Below are 13,323 nucleotides of genomic sequence, written 5' to 3' on the forward strand. Positions count from 1 at the left end.
CAAGATGAGGGGAGAAACCAAAGTTTTTGTATAGAGGGAACCCTAAGTTCCACATGGGAATACAACTTAACTCTGATTTCCCTCCAAACATTAAAAATGAACCTCTTTTTGCTCTAATACACGTGGAATAAGTGCTTTCTTGAAAGATTTGATTCCAATATGTAAGAGGAAAATAATGATTACAAGTTATTTTAAATAAATAAATAAAATTTGATTTTATTTAAATCTCGTTTAACTATCTCCAAAATTTTAACTCAGGGCCTAAGATCCTACATGGGCCATTTTTTTTACTTGAAGGGTGAAAAAAAGGTAACAATTATCTTATGATTAGTGAATAGAAGGAAAGCATTGTTTCTTATACTAATCATTGAATCTTATGTAATGCCCCGCCAGGAAACCCCGAAGGGATAAGCCAAAATTACAAGAATGGAGTGCAAATTTTTTTTTTTTAAAGTTACAACGCATAAGATGCAACAAGATATCAAAGAGATTCAGATTACATAGCAGAAGACTTCTACTAACACCTAAAGAGTTTCCCAACGAGATTACTTAAATTCCACAATTCACTTAACTCACACAATTAATCCAATAAACTGAATATCTTAATAACGAGATAATTCATAATCCGGATAATCTCTTTCAAAGAATGGAAATATAATTCACAAGCAAAGATTCATCATTAAGATCCATTCATAATCTTCATTCAAGCTTTTCATTTAAAATTACAAACCATACATCTAACAATCTAATACACTAGGATCATCATAACATAAGAGATCTTTCCAAGCATATTTAAATTCCTTAACAACAACTGAGTATAATTCATTACTCTAAGTTACATTCTTTTCATATACCAACTTATTGCATTTTAAAAGACGATTGCATACTAGCATCTACAATAATCTCATCTAAAACACTTACGCATTCGATCAACATGGCATTTAATAAAGAACTGAATATAAGCATTCATAGTTAATTCCAATTATCCACTTAACCATTCTAACATAAGTTAATCATACATGATAAAGCTGAATAAAGGAAACATAAGAAAATAACATCACATGACACCATAATGATCTCGGAGTTCACCCCTAAAGGGCTACATCTCCGGGTCTGCGCAACTGCAAGACCCCTCTGATAATTAATACAGGTTAAGAATACAAGAGGTTACACCAATACAATCCAGCCATCAAGGCGATACATAAACAATATACAAACGACCACATCGGTCCATCAATACATAAACGATCCTTAAAAAGAACAGGATCCAGCTGAACATAATCAAGCTAATAACATAAGTCCAGAAGAGCATCCATAAAACTGAGCCATCACCACCCAAGGTCTAACATGAAACCGACACTCACAAGGGAAGAGAAAAAAAGGATGACTCACAAAGGTACTCCTAACAGGACAAAACGACAACACACTAGCGAACGTAGGGACAAGTGTCATCACACAACCTGGTATGGTTACCATGGCAAGTCTTCATAGGTCTCGACCCCATACACTGGGTCACCCTGGCAACCTAATCCGAGCTTCCGGCCCATCCAAGCCTCATGTGGACCCACACATCCTCTCGCGAAGACAAGGAAGATGGTTTGCCATTTCAGGCCTTCTCACAGCATGTCGAATCTATGATAGCACTCGTCCCATGTGTGAGGCACAATTATCTTATTTAGAGATTACATTCTAATCTACTTAGGTTATCACTTATTAGACTCACTTTCGACGGGTTACCCAGCAGCCACTTTGGGCGCGGCCCCCAATCGAAAGCCACTTTCCCATACGACACTAGAACAAACTCAGACGAACTCAGAACCAAGGAATACACATGGTCAGACGAACGGAGTTCAAGAAGAGAGACACAATCATCAGGTCAAACCCGACTCACAAGTAATCACTTACTGACGGTACTCTAACTAGAGACCTGACAACTAAGGTTAACCACGATCATCATTCGACTCACACACAAGGAGGATATGATCAACTATGACAACATCACAATACAATAGTCAACTCGAAATCGAGGACTGATACATGAACACCAAATCATCCATATGACAGGGTCCTACTAAACAAGCAAAACATGCCATTTCATAAATAAAAGCGAATACAGCAATTAAACTCGCAAGGGCAATAAACAGGAAAGACAATATTTCTTCAAATTGATTTAATCATTACAAGTCGATCAAGTTTTCTAACTCCTAAGGTTCAAAGCATCGAACAGGCAAATTAAGCCGTAATGAGTTTTGACCAATTCATATTATTAAATCTCAGACAACCATTAATCCAATAATTAAGATATTTAATCTCCAACAAAACATCATTAACACACTGGTTCGAAATCAATCTCTACAGATTCATAATTTTCAATTCCACATACATTATACGGATTACAGAAAATAAAAATATAGAAAGAGAATCTAAATGGAGATAATCATTTCCAAGCATATCGTTTCAAATCAAATACCCAACGATAAATATTTCACTACTTCTCAATTACTCAAATGATATGTTCTACGATAAAATTTAACATCATCAAGCAGTGATTACATCGTATTTCAACGATCAAGATCTAGATTCATTAATCCAATATCGATCCGAATATAATCAATGATATGTAGTTGCGAAGTTAACAGTTTTAGAACTTATTCAGGAAAGGGGCATAAGTCACGAAATGGAGTTGAATAATGCTTAATCTAATAACTCCATAAAAAAAATTAAACAACACCAATTTAACATTTATCATTTTTTTGCCACCATAATCCTAATTAAGAAACTAGATGAAACTTAGCATTAAGAATCTCTTACATAAAAGAAAATATTATAATCACATGCATTTTTTTTTTTATACTAAAAAAATGCATTAAAAAAAATGATTTAATAAACTTCGTTTAAAACAAAAAACGCAATAAAACACGAGGCGAAGCGGCCGTGCCCTAACCCTAGCCGAGGGAAAAGGGGCGGCGGCGCTCGCGGTGGTGCCCGCAGGTGCCGCGGCGCCCTGCGGCCACCGCGGCCCCTGCAGCCACCGCCTTGAGCCGTAGGCAACGATCTGCGAGGGAGGATAGAGGGGGACGTGCGGGGGAGAGGGGAGGAGGAGCGGGGGAGCTCCGCTCCCCGCCCTCCAACCCCATACAATGGTTTTAAAAACCCCAAAATGCCCAGTCCGCTTCCAGAAAACACAACGCACAGGTTTCAATTCGAACAAAACTCACAGGTTTAAATTCAAACGAAACGCACAGGCCGGGTTTGGAAATAAATATTGTTTAAAGATTAACACACAGTTCGATATTAAGAATAAATGTTTTCATTTCCTTTAAAACACAATTCGAGCCTTCAAAACAAAAATGCCCAAATGAACCGAATAAATTTCGGTTGAATATAAGTTGATTTAGAAGAACTAGGTTTTGGTATCACATTTCTTTGATAATTTTCATTCTCCAAACACAATGGGATTCCAAAACACCCAAACAACATTAAGGAATATCAAACCTCAGCCAAATCTCCAGCCAAACTCAAAATGGCCAAACAAGGAACTATTTTATTTGAAACTAAATGGTTAACCAGATCCTACCTGATCTCGCATTCCTGGCAAGATCTGTCGAAGAGTCCAAATCTCCAGCTCCCAAATCCTTCCTTCTCCATCCAAAATCCTCCAATTTCATCTCCAAAATCTTTCTCAACCAAAAATCCTCCAAAAATGTCCATCCCTCCATTTTTCCCCAAATTTGGGTTATATGGAAGAGTTGACCCAAAAATTTCTATTTTTGGAATTAAAAATTTTATTTAAAAAAAATAATACTCAAATTAATACTTTTCTAGCTATTACAATAATTTAAATTGCTTTTTAATTCAAAATCGATTTCTCTTTTAATCAAATTTAACCTTTCAAATATCAGAATCCAACAGAATGCAATTACGTCTATTGCGATTAAATACCAAACTTTCTTTTTCAATAGCATAAATAAAATGCATTAAATATTCGAAAACAGTCATTAAATCGAATTTACTTCCCAATTTAAAATAGGCAATTCATAAACAACGAAAATCGCATAACGGAAGCCAGATTAATTTAACCCATTATCTTCAATGCACCAATGCAAATTTAATCAAGATAATTACTAAGGACTAATTAATCAATTAACCAAACACACCAGGCACGCAAATCGAGAAAGTCACCCAACAGACGACTCGCAAACCCAAACAAGAAGGGATCACCGACGACGACTGACGATGCTCACTTGAGCACGACTAAGGTCAACTAGGGTCTTACGACCACCTAATCCAACTCTAAGGATTAAAAAGGTACACTCAAACCTGTAATCCAGGTGAAGACGAACTTCGCACTCATGCGGCGTTGTACCTGAAATTTCCTGCAACCAAGGATCATACATGGATACATATATAAAATTTAATGAAAGCGTTAGCTCGATATTATTACCACGAAATAGGAACACTAACAACTTGCATATAACTAGTGAGAAACCCCATCAACAGCGATGTGTAAAATCAATCATCTGACTATAACATAATATTACGATTAACTAATCAAGATTAAACCAAGGTTAGAAATCAATTACGGTAGGGGTACTACATTCTCCCCCCCTAGGTTCCGGCTTACTCCTGGAAGTCGTAAGGCTAGATGGAGAACATGTCGTACGCATTAGCCCTGAAACTCATTCAACAAAGATCAAATTGCACATAGAAATCTTTCCATAAATAAATGAAATATTATTGCAAAATTCCTTAACAAACGCCATTATCCATTGGCAAGATACATCTAAAACCATACATTCCTTAAAATATTCTAGGAATTATCCACAATCCTAGCAGAGAAACAAGAATTTTCTTCCTTTCATTGCACCAAATTAAAGCATTACAAGGAGGTAAACAACAATTACCATAATCAACAACCAAAAATGACAAGCCAACATGCCATAATGATCAATTTCCTTTACCAATCCATCTTTATCATAAGATTTAATAACATAGAACTAGCTCAAAATATCAATTTCTACCACCAAATTAACTTTCATGAAATACGAGCAACATAAATTACTCAATTGATTACACTTGCCAGGCATAAGAAAACCTTTCCAAGGACTATATCCCATAACATAGTGACAAGCTAACACAATTTACTCCATGATACAAATAATAACCATCCACATAACTGGAATGCATAACAGAAAAGGCCACATGTGAGCATGTCTAATGCTCGGTCAAAGGTAACATGCACGATCAGCATCTCTATGCCTGATCTCAGAACAACAATATGATCATAAATATCCAATATCTCACTCAAAGGCTCGATGGTGCTAGGCACACCATAGCGGTGCTACCTTCCATACAGGACCTTTGTGAATATCCCTTGTTGAACAAGGTGGTTAGCCTCCAAGAGATAGTCACCACACATAGGTAGGTAGTGGGTACTAGCTGCGTCACAGCCTCACATACCCCCTATCCTCACGGTTCCCTATATCAACTTCCTCGCACACACTCTACCAATTCCGTATCATACGTCCTTGGAGAGGAATTTCACATTTCGACACAAGACCAGCATCCAAAAACAATAATGATAAACCAGTTTAGCCACCAAAGTACAGATGAATAAAGATAATAAATCATCAATTCCAACAATAAGGTAAGAAAATAATCCGGAATTTCAACACCAAATCAAAGTGCAAAAGATCACGAGATTGTGGCCAAACCTTCAAAGTCAAGGTAAAATAAATTGCTGATCCCCAAAGAAAAATAAAGAATATCACAACTGCACATAACAGCACTGTGTGACTAGCATCTAGCCACCAACGAGGAAGGAAGGAACAACTGACTAGCTATTGCAATAGCTCATCATGTGGTGCGACATAGTCACACTATCCACATGGCATGGCGGTGTGCACCTCGACATCACCCCGCATCACGTCGTCACGTGGCATGGCAATACCCCAAGTGGAGAAAACACACAATGGACGTATCCCGCATGGTAGTGCACCTCACGGAAAAAGCACGCGCAAGCCACATCCCGCATAGCGATGTATCTAGAAGGATACTCGCTGTAAGTCAGAGGTATACATGACTATGATCCACCCACATGCCCACCAACACATACTAACTGGCAGCACATGTGAATAAACCTACCTTTCATGAAGACAAGGCAAAGGATCCTCCAAATCATACCATCACTATACACAAGAATCACCAACCAAACTGCTCAATAAGGAAGAGGAATAGGCTGACACACATAAACCTATAAATAGGTTCATCAAAGGGAAAGTATTGAGTACACCTTGATACAGTTTAGTAGTACAACTATATCATTCCTCGAAGTAGAGAAGCTAAAGTCGCTTCGCGCCGACATTACTCGTACGCCAATCCATACTATTCAAGGAACGGTCGCTTCGAATACTACCCCTTAACATACTGAGTTACCCACAACCCGAGGTTTGGTATTCAATAGGGAAACAAAATAAGCAACATCACATAAACAGTATGGTTTCCCATACTCACAAGCAACATATCCTCCATGGTTGATTACTTCACCAATCCATGGGCACACAAGATAAGCACTGGTTTCTTACCACACACACAAATACACCAATACTGGTTTAGTCACATTTATGGGGAATACTTTTCAGTACGCTAACATCTATACAAGGAAGATTCCAATTATGCTTTCTATATAAATAACTGAATCAAGTTTACTCTAGATGCAAGTACTGAAATTATTAACAATTCACAATTACATAAGGAAATCACATCATTCCTATAGCTTTCTCGAATCTCAATAAGCATTCATAACTAAATTACTAGCTAAGCAAATTCATTTCTAAAGCTTAAGACTTTCATCTATCACTATGAAGCCAAAAGCAAACATACAATTTCACATGTTTTATAAACACTCTATTTAAATCAAAACACTCTATAATACCATTTCTAAAAATCTCATGATTAGGCAAAGAGAAGGGAAAGAGAGTTTGATAACCAAACTATTTCCTACCAAGACACAAGATCAATCAAGATCACGCTATAATATACATTTCCAACAATTATGGTTGCAACAGGAGGTTCTAGATTTCCAAACAAAACAGAGATCAAGCGAAGCAATCTTTCGATAATGCAAGACCTCTTAAGAACGCTCACTTATAATAATACAATTCAGACACATGTCATAATTTGCAACCTATTAAAGAAATCACATTACGATCAAAGATAAGCAAAGATCTATTACTCAAATAAAACATATTACTGCATGCACATCAAACAAGCTTTTCCATTCGCACTTTCTAAACACATTAAGGTAAGTACATATACCCAAAAGCGAGTTCAAGGGAGCATTTGCTAAAATAAATCTTCAATCAACTGGTTTAATGAAACACATAAGACAATCTTTCGGAAAACACATTAATACTCTCTCAAAGCTACAATAACATGCTCCCTTTAACACTTCTTCTACAACTAAGCAGTTTCACATAATTCACTATTCGCATAGCAATGCACCTTACTAAGATAGAATTTAATCATGCTACTCCTACAACATACACATGGAGAATTTCTTTAAACATACACATACAGTTTTCTCCCAATAACCGAATAAATTTTTTTAAACCCATAGCCCATTTAATAATCTAAAAACATAAGCGACATAAGGCTCATACAAGGGTTCAAGAAATCACACCCTTTTTCTCTTGCAAGCCAGAAACTCAAATCAAAGATAATTACACATATCCTAATCATTATAATTTCCAGAAAGGAAGAGAGAAATGGTGATAATCATTTAATTTCCTACAAAATAAGCATTCAATAATTGCCATACAAGTCCCTCAAGTGGACAACACTAAGCTAGATCATAATCTTAAACAACCATAATTCGCACTTTCAGATTCAAGACAAGCACGGACCAATCCAAATGGGTTAGTCTAAAGAGTACAACACTCAAACACCAACATCAAGAAGGCAAAAACATGATGTGAACACATACGTTACACACCAGACAAGGTCTGCTCAATCACTCACATGCAAAGGAGGACAAGCATACACATAAGGTCGATACACCTCACACAAATAGAGGGCACACGCGACACCAGAGATCCCAATGTTTGCAACATGGGCTCTGATACCAAATGTAATGCCCCGCCAGGAAACCCCGAAGGGATAAGCCAAAATTACAAGAATGGAGTGCAATTTTTTTTTAAAAAAAGTTACAACGCATAAGATGCAACAAGATATCAAAGAGATTCAGATTACATAGCGGAAGACTTCTACTAACACCTAAAGAGTTTCCCAACAAGATTACTTAAATTCCACAATTCACTTAACTCACACAATTAATCCAATAAACTGAATATCTTAATAACGAGATAATTCATAATCCGGATAATCTCTTTCAAAGAATGGAAATATAATTCACAAGCAAAGATTCATCATTAAGATCCATTCATAATCTTCATTCAAGCTTTTCATTTAAAATTACAAACCATACATCTAACAATCTAATACACTAGGATCATCATAACATAAGAGATCTTTCCAAGCATATTTAAATTCCTTAACAACAACTGAGTATAATTCATTACTCTAAGTTACATTCTTTTCATATACCAACTTATTGCATTTTAAAAGACGATTGCATACTAGCATCTACGATAATCTCATCTAAAACACTTACGCATTCGATCAACATGGCATTTAATAAAGAACTGAATATAAGCATTCATAGTTAATTCCAATTATCCACTTAACCATTCTAACATAAGTTAATCATACATGATAAAGCTGAATAAAGGAAACATAAGAAAATAACATCACATGACACCATAATGATCTCGGAGTTCACCCCTAAAGGGCCACATCTCCGGGTCTGCGCAACTGCAAGACCCCTCTGATAATTAATAAAGGTTAAGAATACAAGAGGTTACACCAATACAATCCAGCCATCAAGGCGATACATAAACAATATACAAACGACCACATCGGTCCATCAATACATAAACGATCCTTAAAAAGAACAGGATCCAGCTGAACATAATCAAGCTAATAACATAAGTCCAGAAGAGCATCCATAAAACTGAGCCATCACCACCCAAGGTCTAACATGAAACCGACACTCACAAGGGCAGAGACAAAAAGGACGACTCACAAAGGTACTCCTAACAGGACAAAACGACAACACACTAGCGAACGTAGGGACAAGTGTCATCACACAACCTGGTATGGTTACCATGGCAAGTCTTCATAGGTCCCGGCCCCATACACTGGGTCACCCTGGCAACCTAATCCGAGCTTCCGGCCCATCCAAGCCTCATGTGGACCCACACATCCTCTCGCGAAGACAAGGAAGATGGTTTGCCATTTCAGGCCTTCTCACAGCATGTCGAATCTATGATAGCACTCGTCCCATGTGTGAGACACAATTATCTTATTTAGAGATTACATTTTAATCTACTTAGGTTATCACTTATTAGACTCACTTTCGACGGGTTACCCAGCAGCCACTTTGGGCGCGACCCCCAATCGAAAGCCACTTTCCCATACGACACTAGAACAAACTCAGACGAACTCAGAACCAAGGAATACACATGGTCAGACGAACGGAGTTCAAGAAGAGAGACACAATCATCAGGTCAAACCCGACTCACAAGTAATCACTTACTGACGGTACTCTAACTAGAGACCTGACAACTAAGGTTAACCACGATCATCATTCGACTCACACACAAGGAGGATATGATCAACTATGACAACATCACAATACAATAGTCAACTCGAAATCGAGGACTGATACATGAACACCAAATCATCCATATGACAGGGTCCTACTAAACAAGCAAAACATGCCATTTCATAAATAAAAGCGAATACAACAATTAAACTCGCAAGGGCAATAAACAGGAAAGACAATATTTCTTCAAATTGATTTAATCATTACAAGTCGATCAAGTTTTCTAACTCCTAAGGTTCAAAGCATCGAACAGGCAAATTAAGCCGTAATGAGTTTTGACCAATTCATATTATTAAATCTCAGACAACCATTAATCCAATAATTAAGATATTTAATCTCCAACAAAACATCATTAACACACTGGTTCGAAATCAATCTCTACAGATTCATAATTTTCAATTCCACATACATTATACGGATTACGGAAAATAAAAATATAGAAAGAGAATCTAAATGGAGATAATCATTTCCAAGCATATCGTTTCAAATCAAATACCCAACGATAAATATTTCACTACTTCTCAATTACTCAAATGATATGTTCTACTATAAAATTTAACATCATCAAGCAATGATTACATCGTATTTCAACGATCAAGATCTAGATTCATTAATCCAAGATCGATCCGAATATAATCAATGATATGTAGTTGCGAAGTTAACAGTTTTAGAACTTATTCAGGAAAGGGGCATAAGTCACGAAATGGAGTTGAATAATGCTTAATCTAATAACTCCATAAAAAAAATTAAACAACACCAATTTAACATTTATCATTTTTTTGCCACCATAATCCTAATTAAGAAACTAGATGAAACTTAGCATTAAGAATCTCTTACATAAAAGAAAATATTATAATCACATGCATTTTTTTTTTTTATACTAAAAAAATGCATTAAAAAAAACGATTTAATAAACTTCGTTTAAAACAAAAAACGCAATAAAACACGAGGCGAAGCGGCCGTGCCCTAACCCTAGCCGAGGGAAAAGGGGCGGCGGCGCTCGCGGTGGTGCCCGCAGGTGCCGCGGCGCCCTGCGGCCACCGCGGCCCCTGCGGCCACCGCCGTGAGCCGCAGGCAACGGTCTGCGAGGGAGGATAGAGGGGGACGTGCGGGGGAGAGGGGAGGAGGAGCGGGGTAGCTCCGCTCCCCGCCCTCCAACCCCATACAATGGTTTTAAAAACCCCAAAATGCCCAGTCCGCTTCCAGAAAACACAACGCACAGGTTTCAATTCGAACAAAACTCACAGGTTTAAATTCAAACGAAACGCACAGGCCGGGTTTGGAAATAAATATTGTTTAAAGATTAACACACAGTTCGATATTAAGAATAAATGTTTTCATTTCCTTTAAAACACAATTCGAGCCTTCAAAACAAAAACGCCCAAATGAACCGAATAAATTTCGGTTGAATATAAGTTGATTTAGAAGAACTAGGTTTTGGTATCACATTTCTTTGATAATTTTCATTCTCCAAACACAATGGGATTCCAAAACACCCAAACAACATTAAGGAATATCAAACCTCAGCCAAATCTCCAGCCAAACTCAAAATGGCCAAACAAGGAACTATTTTATTTGAAACTAAATGGTTAACCAGATCCTACCTGATCTCGCATTCCTGGCAAGATCTGCCGAAGAGTCCAAATCTCCAGCTCCCAAATCCTTCCTTCTCCATCCAAAATCCTCCAATTTCATCTCCAAAATCTTTCTCAACCAAAAATCCTCCAAAAATGTCCATCCCTCCATTTTTCCCCAAATTTGGGTTATATGGAAGAGTTGACCCAAAAATTTCTATTTTTGGAATTAAAAATTTTATTTAAAAAAAATAATACTCAAATTAATACTTTTCTAGCTATTACAATAATTTAAATTGCTTTTTAATTCAAAATCGATTTCTCTTTTAATCAAATTTAACCTTTCAAATATCAGAATCCAACAGAATGCAATTACGTCTATTGCGATTAAATACCAAACTTTCTTTTTCAATAGCATAAATAAAATGCATTAAATATTCGAAAACAATCATTAAATCGAATTTACTTCCCAATTTAAAATAGGCAATTCATAAACAACGAAAATCGCATAACGGAAGCCAGATTAATTTAACCCATTATCTTCAATGCACCAACGCAAATTTAATCAAGATAATTACTAAGGACTAATTAATCAATTAACCAAACACACCAGGCACGCAAATCGAGAAAGTCAACCAACAGACGACTCGCAAACCCAAACAAGAAGGGATCACCGACGACGACTGACGATGCTCACTTGAGCACGACTAAGGTCAACTAGGGTCTTACGACCACCTAATCCAACTCTAAGGATTAAAAAGGTACACTCAAACCTGTAGTCCAGGTGAAGACGAACTTCGCACTCATGCAGCGTTGTACCTGAAATTTCCTGCAACCAAGGATCATACATGGATACATATATAAAATTTAATGAAAGCGTTAGCTCGATATTATTACCACGAAATAGGAACACTAACAACTTGCATATAACTAGTGAGAAACCACATCAACAATGATGCGTAAAATCAATCATCTGACTATAACATAATATTACAATTAACTAATCAAGATTAAACCAAGGTTAGAAATCGATTACGGTAGGGGTACTACATCTTATATATATAAATATATATTTTCACACACACACACACACACGCACACACACACACATACATATTTGTTGTTCAAGCATAAATCTTATGTTTGGTTGTGTATTTTATGCGATGATAAAATTAGTCATTTTTATTTGTGTGAATAATTATTTAGTTGTGTTTTCTTACCCGATGACCAAATTTGTCATTTATAGTTGTGTCGCAAAAAATGACTAGAATTTGGTCATTTTTACTTGTCGTGACTAAAAATTTTAGTCACCTGGTCATTTATTTGCCATATTTCTACTAGTGTTAGATTTACCAGGTTATTGTCTTTCTTATTTCCTTTCTCTATTGTTCTACAATAAGCAATTAGGGCCCACTTAGCCATCTCAAAAAATTTCCTTTGCATCTCTTTAGATAACAACAAAGTGACCACATCCTCCATTTTAAAGTGGTCATTGTACTTCCACTGTCCATCAAATGGTGATCTTATGAGTTCAACAAAGAACATAACACAATCATGCATTTTTCTTTATCATCAATTTTGATATCGAATTAATTCAATTGAGCAACCAACATGTTAAATGAATTCCTGTGATCAGCAATGGGTCGTCCTTCATACATCCTCAAAGAATACATCTTCTTTCTTAGCAATAATGTATTTTCTAATGATCTCTCTTGATAAATATCACCAATATTTTTCCAAATATTAGCTATATTCTTCTCTTCCTAGACATACAAGTGTATAGAATTAGCCAAATAGGGTCTTATCAAAAACTTGCCTTTCTGGTCTATTGTATCTCATACATCTTGTAGTGTATTTTAGGGCTTTGTCAAAGAAACCTTGGCTCATAAATCTCTATCCCTAATCATAGCTTCTATTTTGAGTTTCCACAACTCAAAATTGCCACCACTAAACTTTTATGTTTCTATGTTTCTTGATGTTCTTGATATATAGAAATTGCAATAAGGTTATGAAATCTTCCTCTAT

Source organism: Cryptomeria japonica, chromosome 4, assembly GCF_030272615.1.
Source record: "Cryptomeria japonica chromosome 4, Sugi_1.0, whole genome shotgun sequence".
Classification (NCBI taxonomy): Eukaryota; Viridiplantae; Streptophyta; class Pinopsida; order Cupressales; family Cupressaceae; genus Cryptomeria; species Cryptomeria japonica.